The sequence below is a fragment of the Ambystoma mexicanum genome, chromosome 7q (assembly GCF_040938575.1).
Source record: "Ambystoma mexicanum isolate Mex_15411 chromosome 7q, UKY_AmexF1_1, whole genome shotgun sequence".
Classification (NCBI taxonomy): Eukaryota; Metazoa; Chordata; class Amphibia; order Caudata; family Ambystomatidae; genus Ambystoma; species Ambystoma mexicanum.
Genome location: NC_090941.1, coordinates 877,581,957 through 877,594,206, shown reverse-complemented (window position 1 = coordinate 877,594,206; position 12,250 = coordinate 877,581,957).

Sequence of the window (12,250 nt, the reverse complement as noted above, 5' to 3'; positions counted from 1 at the left end):
GCATAGTGGCCACCATGCTGTCGTCATCCGTCACCTGAGCAGCCCTGAAATACATGTCCAGGCGGCCAACCCACCTCCTCCACCAGGGCCCCATGCTGGAAGGTGGGCCCGATGCATCAAATTCGGGAATGGGCTGCAGGGCAGCCTGGGCTCGTGCTTGAGCCATGACAGGGAGTCCTTGCTGAGCACCTGGCTGTGCCACCGGCAGCACCTGGGGTACAGGAGCCTGAGCACCTACTTGCGGGGGCAGCTGTAGAGCCGCCGCTGGTTGTTGAACTGGAAACACTGGGGGCTGCAAAACCTGCTGATGTTGCGCCGCTTGGCCACCGTCCTGAGGAAGCTGTGCAGCTACGGCGGCCTCACCCTCCAGATCATCAATGTCACTCATGGGCTTGAGCGCACAGGCACCCCCACCTAGTGTCCTGAGGGGCACAACTCAACCATCCACCACCACCATGCAGACAAACAAAAGCCTCCCCCCCTCTTCCAGGCACAGCAACAGTCCAACCTGGGGGAGAGGCAGTGGTGACTTGTCCCTTGCTCACCTGGGACAGCTTCCAGCCACAAAACCACCAGAGGAGAAGAAGACACCCACTGCATCCAACCTCGTGATGATGAAGGGGACAAAGAAGAAGCCACAGCATCCTGATGATGAAGGGGACAAAGAAAAACGCTGTGTTTCCACCTTGCTGTGGTCCACAGGGGTGTGGATGTTCCAGAAATTAAGCTACAATTGTGGAGTGGACTAAACAGGCCCTGCCATGTTAGTCCTTCCCCTAGCTTTCAATCAATGTAGGAGTCCCAAAACTAGATTAAAATTCACAAACCAGGCATGAGCGTGCAAGTTAGTCTGCCTGCAAGCAGAATATCAAAAATTAGACCTGGATCACCTTCACCCTCCAAACCGGAGCCCGATGAAGTTCCACGGCCTCAGAGACAAAATGGCCGCCAGCCGCGTGTACGATCCGCAGCCACGGCGTGAAACGAAACATCCGAATGTTCCGTTTCAGGGAACAATTCCGGAAAGCCTTCACCGCCGGGCCCGGGCATCCATTGACACTCGTCGCCACTGTTGGGGGTTTGTTCTTGGCCCCATGCATGCCCGCAAGCCCCCACCCTGAAAGCACCACACTGCTCACACGTCCTTCCAGTTCGGGCTTCCCGGTCGCTCTGCTGCGGCCAGGAACGCCCCGTTTATTTATACAGCACGCGGCGGCATGCAATGTCACGCCGCCGCATGCGCGTCCCACACGGGGCAGCGCCACACACCTTTCTCACCTTTAAAATCCTTCTCCCTGCAAGCAAAGTCTGTTCACACTGAGGGAGGTTGGATTATCACAGTTCTTTTGAGCGTTGACTCCACCAGTGACAATGGTAGAGCAGAGTTTGACAGCACAGAAGCCATGGCTTTAACAAACTATCTAAATTCTGGTTCTAACACTTTCAGGGGATCATCAGATTGTCTGACCTAGGCACGAACCTTTCCCTGCTTCGCGTAGGTCTCAAGAGACTCAGGGACAGCAGTAAAAATGTATCCCCAAGGCCGGTGCCAGTAATGAGGGCTTTTTTTGCCGGTAGGGTGCCTGACGTACCTCCAGCTGGAGATAACCCATGTGCCCCTCCAGCAAACCCATAGTCGGGGGGTCTGGTAAATTGCCAGTATCGACGGACACCAGCACTTTTTCTACCGGACAGTCTGACTTGTAATGAGGCCCAATATTGTCTGGATGTGAATGGCCAAACCCAAACAACTCGGGATCAGGCTCCATATGTGGACAAACCTCCTCATTACGCTAAGATCACTTGCTAACCATGTTATATTCAAGCAACGGATGAAGACACTCCTCTTCAAGTATTCTTTTGATTCCTAATATTAATGATGGCATCATGATCATTCTGACTCTGGAAGTCCCTCAAGATTGGTCCTACTGTCACCACTTGAACCTCCCTGTAATTACTGCTATGATACTTCACTTGGTTGTAATGCAATCCACATTCTACCTTTAGTAGCATGTACCTAACTGTTCCAAGGCTATGAAGAATCACTACCCTTCCTCCTGCTCCCCTCAGCCTTGCGGTTCACCCCTTTCTGCTTGTGGGGCTACAAAGACATTAGCACATTACAAAACAACAATAAACAGATATATAAATACAAAATGTGCGGTTGGGTATGTTATGGGACATTTCCAGGTTGGAGAAATCTCCTTACAGAAAAGTCTATTTGAAAAATGCTAAATGCTCTGATGAAGACAAAGCAGCGATTTCCCTTTTTTAATAAAAACAATTTCAGTATTGTCTGCAGACCTGCAAGTGGATCAATATTTGCAGAGACACCAGGTGACAACAATATTGTCTGGCTAAAACAATGTTTGCCATTTGAAATGGAGCTAAGTGTGAGCCAGGAAAAAACACACACTGTCAGTAATGAAAATCAGAATCGAGATATCAAACAAAACGTGTTACGGTGGACCAGGTGGCAAATGTAACTCCTCTAAAAAATAATATGACTACATGCTGTTATGTATGATTATGGTACCTTTTATGACCTTAGATGGAAACATCTATTCATTTGAATATGTCCTTGTATGGCTTAAGCAAATTCATATAAAATGGGCATGATTATGAAAATCATACATTTTGAATGTGCACCCTGAGAGAAGCACAACCCAATTCCAATAGTTGGACCACATGCTTGATTAGATCCAATAAGCATGCACCTCTCAACAGTGCTCTATGTTTTCACATGCCTGCTCCCCCCCACGTATGGGCCCTGCAACCCTCACCCCTGATTAGCTGTACCTTTTGCCTTCTGCCATTATAGTGCATTAACGACTGTGGTTAGTGAGATCAACTAGTGCCATCGTTGTGCCTTTTCACAACTATGGGACTACTTGAGCTCACTAAACACAGTTGTTAATGCACTATAATGGCAGAAAGCGAAACGATGGAACTACCCCATATCACTAAATACGGTCGAAAGAGCACCACAGCATAGCTAACTCGTTGTTACAAATGGACCTTCTAGTAATTATGTAAAATATCCGTACCTTTAGGACAGAACCCATTACAAACAAAGTCTCATAACTTGGATTTCCAGTGACAATAACCACAGAGGATACCGGGCCCAAGGAAACTCACTGACTTTTGACAATGAAAACAACCCACGATCGGAACAGCCTTATCTTACACATAGGGTAAGCAGCGTTAGAATTGACTAACCTGTTACTTTAACACATGGGGCCTCATTACGACCCAGGCGTTAACCATGGCACTATTGGCGCCATGGTTGACGCAGGTAAATTCCCCATTCACCATTGGCCCTTCCTCATTCCCATTTGTGCCCCCATAGGGCTCAATGGGAATGGGGAAGGCAATAATTGCGGCAGCGCAAATTGTGGTACTGTAATTACCTCGAAAGTCCCTTTGCGGGTTCCTTCCGTAACGGCTGGTAAAACCAGCTGTTAAGGTGGGGACCCGCAAAGGGACCTCGTAATTAGGCGGTAAGGGGTTAACGGCGCTGCCACCTTTTACGGCGCCGTTAACCCCTTACCGCCGTGGTCGTAATGAGGCCCATGTTCATGTGATCTTAACACTGTACGCACTGCTCAAATCAAAACCTCTTCCGTTTTCCTTTTTCCCCTCCAACCCCTCAGAACCACAGGATATTCATCCACTCAGCATCACACACTGCTGAAAACATAGAAAGAATTGTTTTTACATTATGAGTACCATGTCAATTAAGGCGAACAATATACCTACAGACATATGTTAAAAATTAACCTATAACTGCTGTATGAACTACTTTATTTGTGCCTTGAAAAAGCCAGAGGAAGGGCGAAACACATGCACGTGCCTCCTAGTGCAGTTTTGTTGGCACCACGATATCAATGCGCATGATGGGAAACTAATAATAAAACTTTATTGAAACTTTATTGAATATGCTGTGGAAAACTGAATAAACTATATGATTAGTAAATAACCAATCAGCTTACTTTAAGTTATTGAAAAGACAACCATGAACATACTGGCCCCAAACACATGTGGAATAATCATAAACAAAGGAATTAAAAATCAAAAGGGGAAGAGCACACTAACTAATCTATTCACACTTCGCACCTGAATCCTTCAATAGTTACCCGAACAACACAGTAACACTGTCCAAAATAAATGGAATGTCCAATCAAGATGCTTTAAAAATATATATACTTTTATTAAACACAACATCTGCAATTGAACTAATAGAAAACACTATATGAAAATTCCCTCTGCGGAAGAACAGAGAAGATGCAACGGACTGAAGAAGTTGGCACTCTGAGTGTGAATAAAGGGGAGGTAGACAAATACCAATCACTGAAGGATATGTGGTAGGTGGAAGGAGGCACTGAAGTGACCTAGCTAATCGCTGGCGTCCTAGTGGACCGAGGGGGCAGTTTTTAGTGAAACAGTACCTGTTTTTGTTTTTTGGGTGATTGCCAGTGTTGAAGCCAGTGTTGAACATTGGTGCAAGTGAATCAAGCTCAGCTCGGGTACTGTAGATCACGTGGGCCCAGGCAGCAAGCAGGTGTCAAGCAGGGGAGAATGTGGTCACACAGTGTGGTCAAAGGGGGCTCTGAGCAATGCAGGTTGGGACGTTCACCAGGTTCTCATTGAGGTTGGGCCAAGCCTGAGTCGAACTTTAGTTGCTGGGAGGGGTCCATGTGTGATGCTCCAGTGGTTCTGGTCGGTGGGGGGTTACAGTCATCAAATTGGTGACCTTGGGTGTTCTGATGTGTGGATCGGTGAAGCAGCCATTCGAGGGAGAGTCAGATCGAGCTGTGGTTGTAATATTTCGTTACAGTCGGCTTGTGACTCTCCACTGGTGACGGTGGGGTAAGAGCATGATGCAGCATTGAGCTGTCCCAAAATGCAAGTGCTGTTATGCAGCTGGGTAGAGCAGTGGAAAATACAACACCAGTGTATTCCCTCGCATTCATGGTGACTGGTTCAGTATGGTAGAGCAGTGAGCTTCAGCTTGCCTGGTCTCCCGGCTGCTGTGAGACCCATGGATGTGGACTTGAGGATGGGATGATTCCATTCAGGGCCAGCTCTCCTGTCTTTTGGAGATTCTGGTGTAGAGTAGAAGTTCCTGTCTACAGCAAAAGTCACCCCCAATGTGCCCTGGATGTGGGTAGGGGCAGAGCTCTCCTCTGCCTTGGACGGCTCCTCCTTCACATCAGGCTGAGAGCTTTGGAAAGTGCAACTTTCCCAACTTATTTCCAGTGGGTCCTCCTCAGGTGTTGTCCAAGAGAAGATCTGAGCAAATCTTGAGTGAATATTGAGAAGATCTGCTGAAAGGGTGGGAGACCCCTTCATTTGAAGGCACAAGTCCCCAGGTGATTGGACTGAAGCTAGCCTGCCTTATTGGTGCAGTCACTGATCTTAGATGATGTGGACTTGTCCTCATAACATCCCACCCAAGTGTTTTGCTCCAGAGGCAGAGGACATGGGAAGGAAATAGAAGGAGAGAGAGAGAGATAAAGAGAAACAAAATGATGAAAGTCTCCTGTCCTTGTACATAGCCCTCCTGTCTACTCTTTTCACGCCCTCTTCCATTCTCATTTAGAACAAAGCCTTTTAGAGATGCAGCACTCTGGTGTGAGGCTACTACCTCTGAATGGATGTGCTCCTTGGATGCTGAGGTTCCGAGCAGCTGCCTGCTTTGCAGCTGGTTCTGAGAGGGTGTTATCTGCCCTCACAAAGCAATCAAAGACAAGGCATGGCCATTCAGGTCTTGTCCTGCTGTTGGGCACTCTCCACCTGTCTGGCAAGAATACACATCACCTTCCACAGCACAGCTGAATCACAGGGGTTGACACATGTGCAATATCATTTTGGATGCTGTGGTCATGTTGATAGGCAGCACCATGCACTAAACCTAAACTCAGGCATAGATTTATTTTAGAGTTTACCCTGCCACCATCATGGGTTACTTATGATCATGGTAGTTTTGATACAGGGGGTACATGTCTTAATTGCTGCCCTTGCACTGCATCGACTCGACTGTCACTGCGGCTGTTGAGAGGGCACATGTGACATCTGAGCCTGCTCTTTGCCACTTGTAGGGCAGGCGATGCAGATCAGGATACTGATGCAGCAGGGCACAAGTGCACTATGCTTTTGGCATAGCCTCTGGAGTGCACTATGCTTCTGGCCAGCAGATTACCCCTTTCAAAGATGGAATCACCCACATCATTGTATTCATTAATACAATTCAAAAAAGTCAGTGTGTTGCACCCTTGCCAGATGGCAATCCCTCACACACACAGTCCCACTAGTTTTGTTTTTCGTTTTTTTAAAGGAAACCAGGATTTCAATGTTGATGCAGACAGATGTTCCTTAAAAAGACTTTATTATTATCCTGGAGGAAGATATGGGTTGCTAATAGCCATAAATATCTTGACAGGGGGCAGGCACATCCTCCGTCATGGCTAAGGGTCACACAGACCTTCGGAGGCTCACTCTGGTAGTCTGATTTTGCCCAAATCTGTCCCCATGCCTCAGAAATTAACCCTTCATTAACCCTACATTAGCTAATTTCTGTAGATCCTATGTCACACATCCTGATCTGCCCCTACTACTGGCAATTGCGGATCCTGTGATATTATCTGAAATACGCTGTCATTACTTAGAAGTAGGTCCTCTTTAGAAGTAAGAACACTTTGGGAGAAAATGCTCATACTGTATTGGTGTATGAAATGTTGCGAAATAATTATTTGCTGCAGAGATGCCCTTCGCAGTGGGAATGTTTTTCCAAATATTGGCGCAGGACACATGTATATAGTGTGTATATCCTCAGCTAAAGTAAAAGTATTATACAAGCCTACTACTGCTAGCCAACTCCAGGTTATTCTTTGTTCTGTTGAATATTCATAATTTCACAAGATCAGCCTTGAAAATAGGACACAGTGGCTTTGGTGCACTCAGTTGAATCATGTGCTCAGTACAATCCATTTATTTTATTTTGTTCTGGCCACATTAGCCTCATTTGTTTTCTTCTGTGAAGTCATGCGTGCTCTAAACAGGAGGATAAAAGACTGATTTTCTCCAGAATTAATATCTATACAATGGAATAAAATAGATGTGTTGAAGGTGAATGCACTTATTTATGTGGGCCTACAGACTAATGCAAAAGGAGAAATGGGGAATAGACTGGCTGAATAATAGCTTTCAGAAATCATTTATTTTCAAATGTTCAAAGCAGCCTACATGAAGAATAAATCAATCAATGTGCTGTATGCAAAGTAAAGCAATTAATTCCGCGCAATGTACTCCTATAGACTGTTCGCCAGAAGCCAATTTGAGTGAAAGACGGCTTTATCTTTCATAATGAAGCACTATAAAAAATATATACATTTGTGCATGATTTTACCCCATGCTCTTTCTTGTCGCTTTTCAGATTTGGTTATGACGGCATGAGCTGATTATTTCTGGGCCTCTGTATTGAAGGGTTTCACAGATCTAGTGTTCACCTGTTTTTTATATATTGTAACCTGTAAGTATAGCGCCCTGATGCCTCTGGGCTTGGCACGCTCAACAAATAAATAAACAAACAAACAAACAAACCTATTTTACAAGGGCAATACTATCACACATAATCCCAAAGAAAGGCAAAATGTAGAATAATATTGATCTGTCCATTCCATTCTCATACCAGTCTCTGTTTTTTCCATTGCATTTTGTCTTCTGTTTAGTGGAGCCCTGATTCGTCCGTTTGCATCTCATCCACACCGAGGTCCTAACCCTCTGCGAATCACTTCCACATCAAGGTCCGAACCCTCTGCAAACCGCTTCCTGGGTCTCAAGGCAGCAGGTAAGAGTTCTTGCCCTGGTGCCCCCTTCGCCTATTGCAAACTTTTTCCAGCTGCTTGTCTGAAGCGTGACCCTCGCGCCTTCCCCAACACCCTTCATGTGATCCCTGTCCCCGTCCCGCCTCCCAGGTGGTGCCTGCAGGTGTCAGCAAGGGAAGCAGGGAACAGGCAGCAGTCAACCAGCAGTAAGTTGGGTGCAGACATGGGGTACAGCAATTACTGTGCCCACAAAAACTGGCACACCTCTCTCCTACCTTATTATCCCTACCACCAAATAGCTGGTAACGTGCACATACACATTTACATTTTGCAACTGTTGTGCCACATAGAATCCCTGAGCTGTGAACTGTGCTGCCAAGCCATCCCTCACATCAAGAAAACTAGATTGTATTCTGAGCTTGACAGTTGTAAGTGACTTCAATCAAGCACTCCAACCAAGTCAATGCCTAGTCTGGGATGCCCAATGGAAGCCCTTATTCATATAATTTTATGTCAAGTTCTTAAATCTGGATGATAAACCCTTACATAACGCCCCTCTCTTTGAATCCCACTGACCTCACTGAGCCAAGAAGTAAGTTTGTTTTGCAAATTAAAAGGTTTATTGGGAAAATTAAACAATATATATATATCATACTTTTATGAATAAATTAATATTTGATAGCACACTTATGAATATGACAGTGATCAACAGTGGATAATATTACAGTAGCACAATTCTTTAATTACTTAGGAGATCGTATAGAAAGGTTAAGGTAGCAGAGAATACTTTGTATGGTTTCAATGAAAAGCAATGATGGAAAGAATGCAGCACAGAAATAAACTGATAGGGTTTCAACAATAGATAAGATGACCACTTTTTCCTTTGTGACAACTCACTCCCCCCTATGCAATATGAAGAGATGGAAATGAGGGCACACAAGTTTTCAGGAATAAAATCAAGGCAGTTCAGTTCCTGTTCCCCCCAGCAGGCTTAGAGAAACAGGGATGATTTTAAAACACAGGCCAAACACTTTTAAATGTGAGAAACAGTCTGCAGTCTGTCTACAGTACTATCGGTGGAAGGAAGGAGGAGCCCAATTTATACCGCTTCACACCGTGGAGCGGTCGCGGAGTGTGAGCTGAGTGAGAGCAGTCCTGCAGTCTGTCTACAGTCCTATCGGTGGAAGGAAGGAGGAGCCCAACTTATACCGCTTCACACCACAGAGCGGTCGCGGAGTGTGAGCTGAGTGAGAGCAGTCCTGCAGTCATGGCTGTCAGGGCTCCAAGGCTCGCCAGGTGTGGAAAGGCGTCGCCAGCACCAGCACCTCACCTCCAGGAGGTTGTCGGAGAAGATGGCGAAGACGGAGAGGACAGCGGTCGACTGAAAAGCCTGCGATCTCGAACAGGCTCTGAGAGTGCTCTCTCCGGACATCCCCTCGCTCCGAAGACCGCTCCAGTAAAGAAAGGTGAGCGTAAAGGAACTTATAACAAACTCACAACAGTCCCTCCAAGGGCACATGGAGGAGACAAGGAATCGGGCACGGGGCCGGCGTGGGGGGAAGGTATTATCCAATGCCTCGAACTAAACATCCCCACAAACCCTCCGACTAGGGACCACGCAACCACCGCCAAAGCGGGCAGCCTAAACTCACCCCCTCCAACCCGCCATCCACCTCGTTCCCCGCAACATACCTCTCTGGGTTCGGGAGTTCCGACTCAGGAGCCGGCGGGGGCCATCAAGGAGACGAAGCTGTCTGGGGCGGAGCGAAACGGGGGCCTCGCCGCGGTCTCTCCAGCGACCGAGGGGGCGGGCGAAGGAGAGGAGTGTTGCCGCAGGACATTGGAGGTCTTGGAGCGGGTGAGGGTCCTGTCGGGCGCGATGAGCCCGGCTGCAGCAGAGGGAGGAAGGAACAGGCTCAGTGTTAGAGCAAGGGCGGGCGCTGGTGAGGGAGAGGGGAGAGACTCCAGCGCCGCCTGCTCTCTCACCGAAGAGGAGCGCGGGAAGGACCTGCAGGGCGCTCCTCCCGCTGGCAGTAAAGACAACTGGAGAGCAGTACTATCGGTACAGGCGATGGTTCATGCTTCAGCATTACAGGAGGTCACTGGTTCAGTGGCTTGCCTCCAGGACGGAGCGGAGGAGAGAACAGCCTCCATAGAATCAGACTTGCTTTCACTAAAAATAACAACGAACAAAGCCAAAAGAAAAAGAAATGACAACGTATGCACAAAAAGTACCAAGCCAAGGAGGAAAGGAGGTTTGGGAAACCACATACGGTCTCGAGTGACGTCTCAAAAAAATCAAGAAGGCATAGAGGGCGAGCGACCTTCACAAATGGCATCAGTGAAAAGACGCATAAAAAACCCTCCAACGAGTCTCAATCTAAAACACTATTTCAAGCCTGCGCTCACACATAGAAACAGAAACACTGAGGAACTCTCTGACATTGAAATCCTCCAAGCACTTCAGGAATGCTGGTCGCAGGCCAAATGCAGAAGGCTCGAGAATACACCAAGGATTCCCCAGGAGGAACAGTTGGACGCGCAAGCATGTCTCCCTTCAGATGACACTTTGGGAAAGCCAAGAGACGGAGCCCACCCTGGGTCCACACAGGCGGACACGCACAGGAAAGAAGGGAGCCGAGAGGTAACCTCAATTGATGAGAAGGCTCGTGGAATGGACACCACCCCTGAGGACGACGTATTTTACCCTGAAGAGGCTGCAGCAGAAACGCAAAGTGAAGAGCAGCCCACATCCACGCGGGAGGCCTCACACATGGAAGGCGGTGCCCGAGAAGATCAACCAAACGCAGAAGGCACCAACGAAATTGACTTCGACCAGGAGTCAGAAGAGGTGGTAACGTAATCAGATCGAGAAAATTACGAATTCACACTCCAACACATAAAGAACAGCTGCACAGTTGTCTCCCCAAATGGGGCAACGGGGCCCGGGAGGGGCCCGGGACACCCAAGCCTAAGGAGCCCGCGGCATCAAGCCCCTTTAATTGACAGAGACTTGACGCCCCTGAGCAGTCATAACACCGATCAGGGGAGTAAGAAAACACGGAACAGTAACACTATAGGAGGCCCAACACTCGACAACCCTAGGTTCATGGGACTGGGAAAAGCATCCCTAGCGAAAGAAATCGATAGAGGGCAACGGGACCTGCCTCACTCCGAGCCCCTGTAAAGGTCTCAAAAGAATTCCACACTGTTAGAAACACCCGCAAAAGGGAGATCTTCGATTTCATCAAATCGCACAGGCTCAGAAACTCCCTCGAAAAAAGCAGATATTCTGGCAATAATGTCATCAACAACAATCACCCTGGCGCCTTTTATGAAGCTCTACGAGGCAATAAGTAAAAACTTAAAAGACCAAAGTTCAATTCAGGCTATGATACACAGCAAACTAATATTCTTAGAGGCCTATATCATGGCAAGAGACAAATGCCCAGTTAATTTACCAAAGGAAACAAATACACCTTGCCAGATAACGGAACAGAACACACCTGTAATAGCACTTAAGAAGGCCACAGTCTCAATCGCCACACAAACGGACATTACTATAGACCTAACAAATGAGACTGGCCAGGGTCAAGAGAAAGAGCCGCCACAAAGGAGACGCCAAGTGAGCCTCGATGAGCAGGCTTCTGGGAGGTGTCCCAAATCTAGTAAAGATAGAAACCCGGTTTCAGAAGATCCAACCAAAGTCTATAAGAACCAAATGCAACGAGGTAAACCGATAGATGGAAAACCAAAAGGCACAACCCTTACCAGCTACTCAATCGAGAAAGAAGTTCCCTCACTAACAAAGGAAACGATCAACCAGCTCCCCACTAGGCAAAATGAAAATCAGAGGGGGGGGCAGTAAGAGTTCTAAGCCTCAAGCACAACGACAGAGCAACACTAGTGAGAGAGCTAAAACCAGAGTAGTGGCTGACTCCCCCATATTCACCGAAGACTTCCTTGAAGATGACCCAATGCTAAACATAAGCCAACACCTGGACGATGATCGTACTGCTGAACAAAAGAGAGGCCCCTCTCCCTTGGCAGCAAGGGGTGTACAGCGAGAGACGGACATTGGCTTGGCGGCCACCCTAGAGGACACACCACCTAGTGTAGTCTTCTTAACACTGGAGGATCGTTGTAAGAAACTGACTTATGGGGGGCAGTGGAAAGGAGAGAGCTCAAGAGGTCCACCGAGCACTGCTGTTCCCGAGCCAACTAATTTGACACAAGGCAAAGAAAACCGACATGCGTTCAGGTCACTACGACACACCACGCCTGACGCTGGGAAGTATGGCACAGATACAATAAGCTCAAGACCTCGCATGGAACCACGGAAATAGCAAGACTTGCACTTTATCGCTAAGACAAATAAATACTATAAGGACGAAAAAAACAGGGACCGAAAGAAGTGGATACTA